Source organism: Coregonus lavaretus (genome assembly GCF_964263955.1).
Source record: "Coregonus lavaretus genome assembly, chromosome: 14".
In the NCBI taxonomy this organism is placed as follows: Eukaryota; Metazoa; Chordata; class Actinopteri; order Salmoniformes; family Salmonidae; genus Coregonus; species Coregonus lavaretus.
In genome coordinates this window covers 20,583,246-20,600,355 of record NC_140001.1, presented here as the reverse complement: position 1 = coordinate 20,600,355, position 17,110 = coordinate 20,583,246, and positions in this window count along the sequence as shown.

Below are 17,110 nucleotides of genomic sequence, written 5' to 3'. Positions count from 1 at the left end.
TTCCTGCTCCACGCACCAAGCCTACGGGGTGCGTCGCCAGCCCAGCCCGGCCTGTTCCTGCTCCACGCACCAAACCTACGGTGTGCGTCGCCAGCCCTGCCCGGCCTGTTCCTGCTCCTCGCACTAAGCCTACGGTGTGCGTCGCCAGCCCGGTCCGGCCTGTCCCTGCTCCACGCACCAAGCCTACGGTGTGCGTCGACAGCCCAGCCCGGCCTGTTCCTGCCACCCGCACCAAGCCTACGGTGTGCGTCGACAGCCCAGCCCGGCCTGTCCCTGCTCCACGCACCAAGCCTACGGTGTGCGTCGACAGCCCAGCCCGGCCTGTTCCTGCTCCACGCACCAAGCCTACGGTGTGCGTCGACAGCCCAGCCCGGCCTGTCCCTGCTCCACGCACCAAGCCTACGGTGTGCGTCGACAGCCCAGCCCGGCCTGTTCCTGCTCCACGCACCAAGCCTACGGTGTGCGTCGACAGCCCAGCCCGGCCTGTTCCTGCCACCCGCACCAAGCCTACGGTGTGCGTCGATAGCCCAGCCCGGCCTGTCCCTGCTCCACGCACCAAGCCTACGGTGTGCGTCGACAGCCCAGCCCGGCCTGTTCCTGCTCCACGCACCAAGCCTACGGTGTGCGTCGACAGCCCAGCCCGGCCTGTCCCTGCTCCACGCACCAAGCCTACGGTGTGCGTCGACAGCCCAGCCCGGCCTGTTCCTGCTCCACGCACCAAGCCTACGGTGTGCGTCGACAGCCCAGCCCGGCCTGTCCCTGTTCCACGCACTAAACCTACGGTGCGCGTCGCCAGCCCGGTCCGGCCTGTTCCTGCCACCCGCACCAAGTGTACGGTGCGCGTCGCCAGCCCGACCCGGCCTGTTCCTGCCACCCGCACCAAGTCTACGGTGCGCGTCGCCAGCCCGGTCCGGCCTGTTCCTGCCACCCGCACCAAGTCTACGGTGCGCGTCGCCAGCCCGACCCGGCCTGTTCCTGCCACCCGCACCAAGTCTATGGTGCGCGTCGCCAGCCCGACCCGGCCTGTTCCTGCCACTCGCACCAAACCTACGGTGCGCGTCGCCAGCCCGACCCGGCCTGTTCCTGCCACTCGCACCAAACCTACGGTGCGCGTCGCCAGCCCGACCCGGCCTGTTCCTGCCACTCGCACCAAACCTACGGTGCGCGTCGCCAGCCCGACCCGGCCTGTTCCTGCCACTCGCACCAAACCTACGGTGCGCGTCGCCAGCCCGGTCCGGTCTGTTCCTGCCACTCGCACTAAGCCAGGGGTGCGAGAAGTCAGCCTGGTAAGGCCCGTTCCTCCTCCACGCACCAAGCCAGGGGTGCGAGTCGACAGACTGGACCAGGGGCACTATGGGGGGTGTATTGGAGGGTGGTGGTCAAGGCCGGAGCCAGAACCGCCGCCGAGGAGGTATGCCCGCCCAGCCCTCCCCTGTTTTGTTTAGTTGAGGCGCGGTCGCAGTCCGCGCCTTTAGGGGGGGGTACTGTCACACCCTGGCTCTGGGACTCATTATGTTGAGCCAGGGTGTGTTCATTCTATGTGTTTATTTCTATGTTGGTAGTTCTGTTGGGTTTATTTCTAGGTTGGTCTGAGTGACTCCCAATCAGAGGCAACGAGTGTCAGCTGTTTGCTAGTTGTCTCTGATTGGGAGCCATATTTAACTGTCTGTGTTTCACTTTGGGTTTGTGGGTTTTTGTTCCGTGTCGGTATGTTAACCGTTGGACTTCACGAGTCGTGTTTTGTTTGTATTTAGAAACTTTAATTAAATAAAGTCATGTTTCTTTCACACGCTGCGCCTTGGTCTACTACTCCTTTTGAAGACGATCGTGACAAACAGCAACAACATTCTCAATTAATGGTTACAGAAACGTCTTACTTGCTATGACTGTGATATGTTGTTGCTTACTTTAGTTGAATGCACTGTCACTGGATAAGAGCATCTGCTAAATGACCAACATTTTAATTTATATATGAAAATGAGCAACAGCAAAGCACACTGGGTATTTTCATTGATCTTGTTTCGGGGCGGAGCTCATTATAGTAATAATGAGTGCTTTGCAATTGTTCATTTTTATACATTTACAGTTAGTTAATTTAGCAGACACTCTTATCACACTATAGTGCCATCAGACTTTTGATACCAATGTAGGGTGAAAGGGGGCCACAACATTTTGAAACGCTTTAAAGAAATGGTATAGAAAAGTATGTTGTATTTTGAAAATACTGGAAGAAATAAAGACCTGCACACTGTCGAAAAAAGGAATAGATCCAAAACTGAGGCTTGAATGCAAAATAAAGATGTTTATTGAAACATCATGGTGCCCAAAGAATATATCATAGTGCATAAAAAAATGGTGAAAACAAAACGCAAACATTTCGGCCTCAGGCTATCATCAGGGTAAATGATCTCTGATCAATCCTGTATTTTGAAAATATAAATTAGAGCTTTCGAAAGTATTTTGATACAAAATACATTGGAGTGTAGTTCAGACCAGTGTAATACAACATACAAAATATGCAGAAGTAATTAAAATACGTATTTCAAATACATGTAACAGAAATACTGCATCTCTGTACAACACCAGGTCTGTGGACATGACAGAGGATTGGCCACAGATTTAATGGCAATAAGTTCTGCCCTTTGCTAAAAGTTGTCCATAAGCAAGTGAATAATTGTCTGATTATTTGACGATTCGAACATAAAATAGCAGTGCTCAGGGACAGTTAATGTAAAGTGTGCATACATGCTTTGGGGATTTGAACTTGCAAGCTTTTGAGCAGAAGTGCATTAATGTTTCAGCAGTGCCACCAGGTACATCTTTATGACCAAGAACGTATATCCACATACTCTCAAAATTAGGGTACCGTTAGGGTACAGTGTTGTTCCCTGGGTTACAAAAAGGTCAAAGATACACATAAGGTACCTTCAGAGGTACACATAGAAACTCACATGGTACTGGTCGGTTCCTTTTAGGGTACATATGCAGATACTATAGTATAATGTTTTAAAACATTAACCAATATTTAGAAGATAAGGTACAATCATTACTGTACTTTGAAATGTCGGTGTGGGCAATGTACCGGTGGTGCTCATTAGCATATTAGGGGGCATGGTCTAATATATGTGTATTTGTGCCAACCGTCAGTGGAAGTGTTGTACCAGTTTTAGTGGTTGATGGTTATGTTGAGCACCTCTTTAAACACTGGCAGTTCTGCCATTATTGTTAAAACATTATATTAAAGAGCTGCACTGTTAAGTGATTACTTTGTATCTCACAGTAACTTAATAGAAGGTGCTGGGAATTTTGTGTTACTGAGTTGGGAACCAGCTGTCAGTAAGTAATTATAAAATTCACAGTAACTTAATAGCCAGTAACTGCTAGTAACTCACTGGCAACTAACTGCCAGTAACATACTGGCAGCTTAACTGGCAACCTAATTGTGATTAAGTTATTGTGTATAGGTTATTGTAAAATGAACAGTAACATACTTGCAACTAGCTGCCAGTAGCTCACTTCAATTAACGTTTCTGACTACAAGGAAGCTTATAACATTAGGCGACAACTATTAAGCATTCTTTGTAATGAGCACACCTGGGACCCAGCCTCAACCTCTAGGTTGGCAACAAACTGACCTTCCTGACACGCCATCAGGTCAGTGAGTGTGAGAGAGATCAGGCACAGTAAGTTCTATATCGTGGAGCTCCGCCCCATAGGGGAGCTCTGCTCCTAATGGTTTACCCTCTGCCCTAAGGCAGCAGCAGCCTGAGACAAAATTATGCACACACCTACAGCCAATAGGAGTACAGGTGTCCCTATAAGAGGGGACGCTTCCCCTCAATCAGCCTCCCTTTTTCTTCAGCGACTGGACTAGACTGAAGAAGCCAAGAAGAGACGAAGAGAAGACTCAGGACGAAGAAAACGCAGTCGATTTTCCAGATCATCGACGTCGTCCTACAATGAGCACACCAAGCTTATCCATAGGGTAAGTATTTAACAAAAGCTATTTTCAGAGCTCAATGTCGCTGTTCCCCTTGGCGGCTGTCGACCCCCCCGACATATGTTTCGTGGGTTGAGGGACACAGCACGCCAGGGACAGCTTCATTAATCCCCCACTATGCGCCAGCTGCGCCCTCCCTTTTGAAGGAGTGGAAGCAGCGTTGGGCATTTTTAGGGAGGATATCCCTCTTGAGGATGTGCTATCAGTGTTAGTCTCAGCTTCTGAGGCATCATCTGAAGGCGCTGACTCAGGAGATGACAGGGCTATTGGGGAAGAAATGAATATTCTATTGGAACAATTCATTACACTGACCCAGATGTTTAACACCCCTTTTCCTTCGGGAAATTGTGAGGTCATTACATCCCTGGATGATGACGCCACAGCCTCTCTGTGCCTGAATTCTCAGGTCTCATTGAGTGGGCTGCTAAACAGCGGGAGATTAAGCTGCCCCCCATTCCCTCCAACCCGGAAGTGGATATGAGGAAGGGCGGCCGTTACTCTCGCTACAGCTTGGCGTCAGACGGCGGCCTCCAGCAGCAAGGGAGCGGGCCTCGCCCCCCCTGCAGCGCCAGAGGTGCCGGCGAGAGAGGTCATTAAAGCGTCATCCTGGCATCACCCGAAGGGCGGCCAGAAGAGACGCCGTTTATGACAGGCGAGGGGGAGAGAACGGAAGACGGCACAGCGCCTGCTGTGACCGAGCCCACTGCCCCCCCCCACTCTACCGTTGAGTGTATGGAGGAGAATGTTTTTTGTTGATGTGTGTAATAAAGAGTTGGCTCTACTTGACACTGTCAAAAAAGAGCCCCTTTTCCATAATACATCCGAGAGCGTTCGACCTTCCTCACTCTCGCTCTCTCTCTTACCACTATGAGTGCAGCTCAGCCCACCATGGTGCGTTGCTGAATGCACACATAAGGCAGGTATATAAAAGGTATTAAGTGTACCTTATAAAGACCTCACTTTACAGACTCCTAGGAGTGCTGTAGTGAGTGTCTCACATAGCAGGCTGCAGTCTCAGCCAGATAATGGCATGATGACGCGACCGCTATTCGGGACGGCGCTCTGTCTCAGGCTAACGCCTCAGTCAGTGCAGTTCAGACCCGTGCTGCGTTCACGGAGGGCCTGATTACTACGGTTACGGGCGTAACCAACGTATCGGTGCCCCCGTTTCTCTCAGAACGCGCTGATAATAACCACATTGGGGATGGCGCACTATCACAGACTAAGGTCTCTGTTAGTACGACCCAGACCCATGCTGCGTTCAGGAAGGGCCCGATTACAACGGTCACGAAGGTGCCCAGTGTATCGGCGCCCCCACCTTTTTCTGAACGCGCCCAGGCTCACCACACTGAGTGTAGTTCAGCCCACCAGAGGTGCAGAGCTGAACGCACACAGGAGGTGAAAGGAGGAATAATACCTAGACGCCGTCTTGGTTTATCTCAAAGAGACCTCACATTACAGACTCCAAGGAGTACTGTAGTGAGTGCCTCTCATAGCAGGCTGCAGTCTCAGTCAGGAGACATGATGACGCAGCCGCTAGTTGGGGATGGCGCACTATCGCAGACTAAGGTCTCGGTTAGTGCGATTCAGACCCATGCTGCGTTCACGGAGGGCCCGATTACCACGGTGATGAAGGTTCCCAGTGTATCGGCGCCCCCACTTCTTTCTGAACGCGCTAATACTCACCACACTGAGCGTAGTTCAGCCCACCAGAGGTGCAGAGCTGAACGCACACAGGAGGTGAAGGGAGGAAAGATACCAAGACACCGTCTTGGCTTATCTCAAAGAGACCTCACATTACAGACCCCAAGGAGTACTGTAGTGAGTGTCTCTCATAGCAGGCTGCAGTCTCAGTCAGGAGACATGATGACGCAGCCGCTATTTGGGGATGGCGCACTATCGCAGACTAAGGTCTCGGTTAGTACGAGCCAGACCCATGCTGCGTTCACGGAGGGCCCGATTACCACGGTCACCAAGGTGCCCAGAGTATCGGCGCCCCCAGGCATCGTAACACAGCAGCTATCTGGGGACGGCGCATTATCGCAGACCAAGGTCTCGGTTAATGCGATTCAGACCCATGCTACGTTCACGGAGAGCAGGATTACTAGCGTTATGGGTATAACCAAAGTATCAGCTCCCCTGACAGAATGAGCCAGTACTCACCACACTGAGCGTGAATCAACCCACCAGGGGTGCAGAGTTGAACACACACAGAAGGTGAAAGTTAAGAAGGTATCAAGGCGCCGCCTTGTTTTACCTCATAGAGACCTCATACTACAGACTTCTAGGAGTACTGTAGTGAAGGGCTCTGATAGCGAATTGCAGTCACCTAAGATGACGCAATCGCTCGCTGGGGATGGTGCCCTGCCGCAGGCTGTGGCCTCGGTCAGCGCAATTCAGACCCGCGATGCGTTCAAGGAGGGCAGGAATACGACGGTTACGGGTTTAACCGACGTCCCTACTCCTCTTTCTTTCTCAGAACGCATTTCCTCTCCCTTTCACGGGAGGCCCACCTTGGGCCCACCTTGGGCGGTAAGGGCCATAGAGGAATACAGGTCCTTCCTACTGGATGCACCACAGATTCGCGCCCAGCCACTTTCTCTGCATTGCTGGCAGTGGCGAAGAAGCTGCACCCTCTCACGCTGGCTAGAACAGACGTTGCAGAAGGGTTATGCTCTCCAATTCCACCGGACCCCACCCCCGTTCAGGGGAGTGGTGGAGACGGTGATGAAAATGCCAGACAAAGTGGCCGCTCTGATGACAGAGATTACAGAACTTTTGGCGAAGGAGGCGGTGACAGTAGTTCCCCGGGAGCAAAGGAACAAAGGGCTATATTCGCCTTATTTCCTAGTGTCCAAAAAGACGGGGGGAGTGAGGCCAATTTTGGATTTACGCATTCTCAACGAGAGCATAACCAAACGGCCCTTCCGAATGCTAACGACAAAACGTCTGCTGGAATGTGTCCAGAGAGGGGACTTTTGTACGAGCATAGACCTAAAGGACGCGTACTTTCATGTGCCGGTTCAGCCGCGTCACAGGAAGTTTCTGCGGTTCGCCTTCCAAGGGGTGGCGTACGAATACACAAGGATGCCATTTGGGTACGCCCTGGCACCTCGCACATTTTCCAAGTGTGTGGAGGCGGCATTGGAACCGTTGCGTCGTCAGGGAATACGGCTACTAGCCTACCTGGACGACCTACTGGTTCTCGCCCCGTCAGCAGAGCTGGCGATCACTCACACAACACAGACAGTGATGCATCTCACAAGTCTGGGGTTTGCTGTGAATTGGAAAAAGAGCGCGCCCTGGCCCACTCATCAGATTGTCTATCTGGGGATACAGCTAGACACTGTGAGGATGAGGGCTCGAATTTCGGACCCCGAAGGGTAGCCTTGTTGCTAGCCCTAAGGAAGTGTCGTCCGAATCACACGGTGACGGCGCTGTCGATCATGTCACTTTTGGGTCTCATGTCGTCAGCCCACTCTGTGGTTCCGCTGGGACTCCTGCACATGCGCAGGACGCAGCGATGGTTCGCCCAACTAAGACTAGACCCATTGCGTCAACGTCATCGGTTGGTGGTGGTTCCCCTCTCGCTCAGTGCAGACCTAAACTATTGGAGAAACTCGCGCGTTCTCACGCACGGAGTCCCGATAGGAAAGGTGTCCTCTCACATCCCAGTATTCACGGATGCGTCCCTGACGGGATGGGGAGGGACATGTCAGACACAAGCGATAGGAGGTGTGTGGCCTCAATCAGGTCGTCACATCAACCTCCTGGAGTTGGAAACGGTTCGACTGGTTCTGACCCACTTCGCGTCTACCCTTCGGGGTTGCGATGTGCTGGTCTGGTCAGACAACCGGACCACAGTAGCCCACATAAATCGCCAGGGAGGAGTCAGGTCTCCTGCTCTCCATCGGGCGGCAGAGGAATTGTGGCTGTGGGCTCACGAGCACCTTCGCTCATTGAGAGCAGCACACATTCCGGGCTACTTGAACGTAGGAGCAGACCTCATGTCAAGAGGGGGTCCTCGAGACGACGAGTGGTGTCTGCATCCAGACATTGTTCTCCAGATTTGGGAACAATTCGGGAGAGCCGAGGTGGACCTATTCGCGTCACGCGTGAACGCGCAATGTCCTCTGTGGTTCTCTCTGAGGGAACAGGACGAACCGCCACTGGGAAGGGACGCCTTTGCGCACCAACCGTGGCCGAGAGTTCTCCTGTATGCATTCCCTCCGCTGTCCTGCATTCTCCCACTGCTAGCCAGGGTGAGGTCAGGGGGGCTGTCAGTGATACTGATAGCGCCCGATCGCCCGGGGGCTCTGTGGTTTGCGGAGATGAGTCAGATGTTGATTGCGCCACCTTGGCCAATTCCACATCGACGGGACGCGTTGTCTCAGGCGGCTGGCACGATAGGGAAATTGCCCATAATCGGCCAACCACTGAAGGCCTGGCTGCTGAGAGGGACAGGCTAGAGCGCCGTGGGTTATCTGATGCAGTGATCAGGACCATACAGGGTTCACATGCCAGTTCCACTTCTAAGATGTATGCCAGTAGATGGAACGTGTTTTCACGATGGTGTGTCACACAAAGTGTGGACCCCATGAGCTGTCAGGTGGAGAGTATTCTCTCTTTTCTGCAGCTCATGTTTGATAAGCAAAAATCGCCTGCCACGATTAGAGTGTTTGCAGCAGCGATTTCAGCTTGTCATGAGGGTTTTGGCAGAGACAATGTCTTTAGTCACCCTCTAGTGAAACGCTTCCTATTAGGAACGCGGCGACTTAGGCCAACACCTAGAGTCACGCTTCCTCAGTGGGATTTGGCTTTGGTACTCGAAGCGCTATGTAAGTCGCCGTTCGAGCCATTGAATCAAATACCCCCCAAGATGCTGTCTATCAAGACAGCACTGTTGCTCGCTTTGACTACAGCTAAGCGGGTCAGTGATTTGTGTGCTCTTTCGACGAGACCTGACTGCCTGGCCATCAATGGTGACCTGAGCAGAGCAGTGTTACGTCCTAACCCGGCATTTGTGCCGAAGGTTATTAAGAGTTCATATAGGTCACAGACCGTGGAGCTGTGGGCTTTTTCTCCTCCTCCTCATAGAGAGAGGAGTGAGGAAAAGCTCCATCGCCTGTGCCCGGTACGCGCTTTGGCGTGTTACGTCGAGCGCACAGCAGCGATTAGGTCATCGCCTCAGTTGTTTGTGTGTCACGGTGCGGCTGCACTAGGTAGACCACTTTCAAAACAGAGGCTGTCTCACTGGCTTTGTGAAGGCATTGAGACAGCTTATGAGGTAGCAGGGCGGCAATTGCCTCAGGGTATCAGAGCTCACTCCACTCGTGGAGTAGCGGCTTCTACTGCCCTTTTCAGAGGAACGGGAGTAGAGGATATCTGTAGAGCAGCATCCTGGTCGACGCCATCTCCATTTATCCGTTTCTATCTCTTAGATATGTCTTCCAATTCTCTGGCTCGATCTGTACTCGGCGTGGCTGAAGGGAGATCTTGAGCAAGAAGGAGAGGAGAAGCAGGACTGTGGACACAGGTTTCCATCAGGTCCGCTTTGGTTAGGAAGACGTGTTTTTGACAGATGTGTTTTCTAACTCTTTGGCTCGGTCTGTACTCAGCATAGCTGAAGGGAGATCTGGAGCTAGGAAGAGAGGGAAAAGCAGGACTATGGACTGGGTTTCCATCAGGTCCGCTTTGGATAAGAAAACATATTTTGTGGCATGAATCCTGACTGACAGGCTCAGTACAGTAGAGGCATGCGTGGATTAACAGAATATGAGGTCATCTATCTGCTCGTTCATTGAGTGAGTGAGGCGGTCTACCGCGTTCATAATGTAGAGTGACATTTGATGTCATTCCATTAGTGGTCGGTAGTGTTTTCATGGGATATTGAGGCACATCTATCTGCTAGTACAGATTAGTATGGCTTCTATTCTGGTGATCTGCCCACTAGTCATTGGCATTGCCATTGGACTAGGTGGGGCGGGTCTTTCAACCGATGACGCGGTATATTGTGACGCCCGTAGGGGTTTTTAGTTGCAGTACTGCGGGACTCGGTTACAGCCATTGCTGGGCTTGACTTTCTCGTTTTGATGGGAGGTGTTAGGCTCGGCAGGGAGTACATTTTGGAGCGCTACGCTCCGCCTTAAACCATTAGGAGCAGAGCTCCCCTATGGGGCGGAGCTCCACGATATAGAACGATTAGTTACCGGAATGTAACTCCAGTTCTATGAGTGGAGCGGAGCCCCATAGGACTTAAGGCTCTCTAGTCTCGCTGAAGAAAAATATCTCGGGAGGCTGATTGAGGGGAAGCGTCCCCTCTTATAGGGACACCTGTACTCCTATTGGCTGTAGGTGTGTGCATAATTTTGTCTCAGGCTGCTGCTGCCTTAGGGCAGAGGGTAAACCATTAGGAGCAGAGCTCCCCTATGGGGCTCCGCTCCACTCATAGAACTGGAGTTACACTCCGGTAACTAATCGTTACTGTGAATTTCACAATAACTACTTGCAGCAAACTGAAAGTAACTTATTCAAAATTAAACATGACTTCCCATTGACCAACTGCCATTTTTGTTACTGGAAAATGCACAGTAACGTCTTAACAGCGCAGCTCTTGATTGTCACAAGTTTTTACAAAGATTGTAGAACTGGGAGTGGACAAAAGCTGTGCACAACCTTTATCAACATAACGATAAAACCTCTTAAACACAGATTACAACATTTTTTAGACCATACCCCCAAATATGCTAACGAGCCCCCACCAGCACATTAACCCACCTACATTTCAAAGTGCAGTGAAAATAAGGTAAACAGGAACAAGTCATTTGACAACAATAACACATTGATTCAACTGTAAAAATATTGTATTTGTTCTGCAACTCAGATTCTACAGGTAATTTTTAACAGTGTGTGCCATAAACACATCTGAAGTATCCTATAAGTATAACTGTAGAACCTGTCATTGGTTCTACCTGGAAGCAGAGGGTTCTTCATGAGATGGTTCTAAATTGAACTAAAAAAGGTTCCCCTACCTACAGGGACAAATCAAAGGGTTTTACATGGCACCCAAAAGGGTTCCCCCATAGTGACAAATTACAGAATGTCTATTGGTTATAATCTTTTAACAATATTTCTCACACCCACAGATTCAGTGGCGTAGCAGGAAATTCAGGTTGCTGGCAACGGAGTGGTTGTGAGTTCAAATCCCAAGTGAGGTTGACTCCCAAATAATCTGAATTTTGCTGGTCTGCAAAACCACGCCCATCATTATCATATTTCCCAGCACGCTCTATTGCAGGGTTGAACAGAACAGGATTGAAATCATCCACGTCTATTGACCACATCTTTACTAATATGACAGAAATCTGCTCTAAAGCAGTATCCACAGCCATCGGATGTAGTTATCATAACATAATAGCCATATCTAGAAAAAACAAAATTGAGTATAAGTGATCATACGAGTGCTTTTGCAATGATTACTATGTCAAATATGTGAAAAATATCTGTTGGTCTGTTGTGGAACAACCTGACACTGCACTTGAATCATTAATTAAATTGCTTCTTCCGGTTACTGATAGGCATGCGCCCATCAAGAAACTGACTTTTAGAACTGCCAAATCCCCAAGGATAGATAATGAATTTAAAAACTGTATGGCTGAGAGGGATGAGGCAAAAGGAATAGCAAATAAGTCTGACAACACAGCAGATTGGCAAACATACAGTAAATTGAGAAATCACATAACTAAACAAAAAGAAGAAGAAACTATACTATGGAACAAAGATACATTATATAAAGAATTATAGTAAAAAGCTCTGGAGTACCTTAATTGAAATTCTAGCCAAAAAAGCTAACTCAGCTCCATCCTTCATTGAGGCAGATGGCTTGTTCATAACAAAACCCTTTGATACTGCTAACCACTTTAATAACGTTTTATGTTGACAAGATTAGCATACTTAGTAATGACATGCAAACAACAAATGCTGAGTCTTCATATTCATGCATAACGGACCAAATAATGCACTGTCGTTTTGAGTTCCACAAAGTGGGTGTGGAAGAGGTGGAAAAATTGTTGCTGTCTACAATTAAGGACAAGCCACCTGGTACCGACAACATGGATGGTAAATTGCTGAAGTTGGATTTACAGTACATCCTCTGCCTATCATGGATTGAGAGTTACCTATGTATTAGAACACAGAGGGTTTTCATTCAGAAGCCTCTAATGCAAATTCGTTTGAGTGTGGTGTACCGCAGGGCAGCCAGTTTTGGACATTATTGTTTTCTGTTTTTACTAATGATCTTCCACTGACCTTGAATAAAGCATGTGTGTCTATGTACGCTAACGACTCAACCGTATACACGTCAGCTATGACAGTAAAAATAAATAGTCAGTTTTAGAATGGGTAACTAGCAATAGGCTGGTGCTAAATATCTCAAAAACTAAAAGCATCGTTTTTGGGACAAATCACTCACTCAACCCTAAACCTCATCTAGATCTATTACTGAATAATTTGTAGATTGAGCAAGTTGAGGAGACTAATCTTCTGGGTGTAACCCTAGATAGCAAGCTGGCATGGTCAAAACATATACTGTAGACTCAATGATTGCTAAAATGGGAAGAGGTCTGTCCATGATAAGGTGTTGCTCTGCTTTCTTGACATCTAAATCAACCAAGCAGATCCTACAGGCCGTAGTTTTGTCGCACCAGGCCAGTTGCGTGGTCATATGCGGCAAAGAAGGACATAGGAAAATTGCAGTTGGTCCAGAACAGAGCAGCACGTATTACACTTAGATGTACACAGAGGGAGAATGTCAGTGGTATGCATGTCAATCTCTTCTGGCTCAAAGTTGAGGAGAGATTTGACTGCCTCACTATTAGTTTTTTGTGCGAGGTGTTGATGTGTTGAAAGTACCGAACTGTCTGTTCAAGCAGTTGGCACAAAGTTTGGACACTCATCAGTACCACACAAGACATGCAGCCAGAGGTCTCTTCACAGTCCCCAGGTCCAGAACAGAGGCTGGGAAACGCACAGTATTAAATAGAGCCATGACTACATTGAACTTTCTGCCACCCCAGGTAACTCAAGCTAGCAATAAAACCAGATAAAAAAATCAGACTGTGAAGAGACACAGACATTTTAATATATTTTGTATTGTATTTTGCATTGTATTATATATTGTATTATGTAGTGTTATGTATGTTATGTCTTTTATTTGTTGTGTTTTGTTTCCTGTTTGGACCCCAGGAAGAATAGCCGCTGCCTTGGCAGTGGCTAATTCGGGATCCTAATAAAATACAAAAAATACTAAATACTACAAAAACATGTTCTTGTTTTGCTCAACAACAAACACCATCATCATTATCATCACAGTAATTATATTCTTTGACTATGATTTGAATGTGGATATGACTATATTTTTGTTATAGGGTTGACAAGCAGCTGGTATAATATGCACAACATGATTTTAAGATTATTATTTTAACATGAAGTTGTTATGAGAACACACAGGGGTCCAGGCACAGGGTGATGGTCCAGTGTTCTACTTAAAGCTGTAAACGTTAAACTGCACGTGAATACATACAGTATATTCCTCTCCAGGATTGCTGTTTATATGGCGAAGGTTGACGTTTGGCGCCCTCTGTGGAGAAGACATGGTATCTCCATCACAGACTCAGCTCACTGGTTAGCACAGTAAGTAGCCTACCTCCTTTCCCTACCTATTTGTTGTCTTAAACATATGAACACGCACACAGACAGTGTGTGAAATAGACAGTGGTAATATGTAGGTGGTGGTGGTTGCAGTGCATTAAATATGCTACAGTAACTGTATCTTACTGTCTGGCAGTAAGGTCTGGTGTGAAAGGAATAGAGTGAGGGAAAAAAGTATTTGATCCCCTGCTGATTTTGTACGTTTGCCCACTGACAAAGACATGATCAGTCTATAATTTTAATGGTAGGTTTATTTGAACAGTGAGAGACAGAATAACAACAAAAAAATCCAGAAAAATGCATGTAAAAAATGTTATAAATTGATTTGCATTTTAATGAGGGAAATAAGTATTTGACCCCTCTGCAAAACATGACTTAGTACTTGGTGGCAAAACCCTTGTTGGCAATCACAGAGGTCAGACGTTTCTTGTAGTTAGCAACTCGAACCTTCAGCTCCCTCCACAGATTTTCTATGGGATTAAGGTCTGGAGACTGGCTAGGCCACTCCAGGACCTTAATGTGCTTCTTCTTGAGCCACTCCTTTGTTGCCTTGGCCGTGTGTTTTGGGTCATTGTCATGCTGGAATACCCATCCACGACCCATTTTCAATGCCCTGGCTGAGGGAAGGAGGTTCTCACCCAAGATTTGACGGTACATGGCCCTGTCCATCGTCCCTTTGATGCGGTGAAGTTGTCCTGTCCCCTTAGCAGAAAACCCCCCCCAAAGCATAATGTTTCCACCTCCATGTTTGACGTGGGGATGGTGTTCTTGGGGTCATAGGCAGCATTCCTCCTCCTCCAAACACGGCGAGTTGAGTTGATGCCAAAGAGCTCGATTTTGTTCTCATCTGACCACAACACTTTCACCCAGTTCTCCTCTGAATCATTCAGATGTTCATTGGCAAACTTCAGACGGGCCTGTATATGTGCTTTCTTGAGCAGGGGGACCTTGCGGGCGCTGCAGGATTTCAGTCCTTCACGGCGTAGTGTGTTACCAATTGTTTTCTTGGTGACTATGGTCCCAGCTGCCTTGAGATCATTGACAAGATCCTCCCGTGTAGTTCTGGGCTGATTCCTCACCGTTCTCATGATCATTACAGCTCCACGAGGTGAGATCTTGCATGGAGCCCCGGGCCGAGGGAGATTGACAGTTATTTTGTGTTTCTTCCATTTGCGAATAATCGCACCAACTGTTGTCACCTTCTCACCAAGCTGCTTGGCGATGGTCTTGTAGCCCATTCCAGCCTTGTGTAGGTCTACAATCTTGTCCCTGACATCCTTGGAGAGCTCTTTGGTCTTGGCCATGGTGGAGAGTTTGGAATCTGATTGATTGCTTCTGTGGACAGGTGTCTTTTATACAGGTAACAAGCTGAGATTAGGAGCACTCCCTTTAAGAGTGTGCTCCTAATCTCAGCTCGTTACCTGTATAAAAGACACCTGGGAGCCAGAAATCTTTCTGATTGAGAGGGGGTCAAATACTTATTTCCCTCATTAAAATGCAAATCAATTTATAACATTTTTTGTCTCTCACTGTTCAAATAAACCTACCATTCAAATTATAGACTGATCATTTCTTTGTCAGTGGGCAAACGTACAATATCAGCAGGGGATCAAATACTTTTTTCCCTCACTGTATATACTATATACACTACCAGTCTAAAGTTTGGGACACACCTACACAATTAACTGATTGGCTCAAACGCATTAAGAAGGAAAGCAATTCCACAAATTAACTTTTAAGAAGGCACACCTGTTAATTGCAATGCATTCCAGGTGACTACCTCATGAAGCTGGTTGAGAGAATGCCAATATTGTGCAAAGCTGTCATCAAGGCAAAGGGTTGCTATTTGAAGAATCTCAAACATAAAATATATTTTGATTTGTTTAACACTTTTTTGGTTACTACATGATTCCATATGTGTTATTTCATAGTTTTGATGTCTTCACTTATATTCTACAATGTAGAAAATAGTAAAAATAAAGAAAAACCCTTGAATGAGTAGGTGTGTCCAAACCTTTGACTGGTACTATACATATATATATATATATATATTATATATATATATATATATATATAAAGTGGGTAAAACAGTACTTAAACATGATTAAATAGACTATATGTACAGTTGAAGTAGGAAGTTTACATACACCTTAGCCTAATACCCTTCAACTCAGTTTTTCACAATTCCTGACATTTAATCCGAGTTAAACTTCCCTGTCTTAGGTCAGTTAGGATCACCACTTTATTTTAAGAATATGAAATGTCAGAATAATAGTAGAGAGAATGATTTATTTCAGCTTTTATTTCTTTCATCACATTCCCAATGGGTCAGAAGTTTACATACACTCAATTAGTATTTGGTAGCATTGCCTTTACATTTTTTAAACTTGGTTCAAACGTTTCGGGAAGCCTTCCACAAGCTTCCCACAATAATTTGGGGTGAATTTTGGCCCATTACTCCTGACAGAGCTGGAGTCAGGTTAGTAGGCCTCCTTGCTCGCACACGCCTTTTCAGTTCTGCCCACACATTTTCTATAGGATTGATGTCAGGGCTTTTGTCCTTAAGCCATTTTGCCACAACTTTGGAAGTATGCTTGGGGTCATTGTCCATTTGGAAGACCCATTTGCGACCAAGCTTTAACTTCCTGACTGATGTCTTGAGATGTTGCTTCAATATATCCACATCATTTTCCTTCCTCATGATGCCATCTATTTTGTGAAGTGCACCAGTCCCTCCTGCAGCAAAGCACCCCCACAGCATGATGCTGCCACCCCGTGCTTCACGGTTGGGATGGTGTTCTTCGGCTTGCAAGCATCCCCCTTTTTCCTCCAAACATAACGATGGTCATTATGGCCAAACAGTTCTATTTTTGTTTCATCAGACCAGAAGACATTTCTCCAAAAAATACGATCTTTGTCCCCATGTGCAGTTGCAAACCGTAGTCTGGCTTTTTTATGGCGGTTTTGGAGCAGTGGCTTCTTCCTTGCTGAGCAGCCTTTCAGGTTATGTTGATATAGGACTTGTTTTTACTGAAGATACTTTTGTACCTGTATCCTCCAGCATCTTCACAAGGTCCTTTGCTGTTGTTCTGGGATTGATTTGCACTTTTTGCACCAAAGTACGTTCATCTCTAGGAGACAGAACGCGTCTCCTTCCTGAGCGGTATGACGGCTGCGTGGTCCCATGGTGTTTATACTTGCGTACTATTGTTTGTACAAATGAACGTGGTACCTTCAGGCTTTTGGAAATTACTCCCAAGGACGAACCAGACTTGTGGAGGTCTACAATTTGTTTTTTGAGGTCTTGGCTGATTTCTTTTGATTTTCCCATGATGTCAAGCAAAGAGGCATTGAGTTTGAAGGTAGGCCTTGAAATACATCCACAGGTACACCTCCAATTGA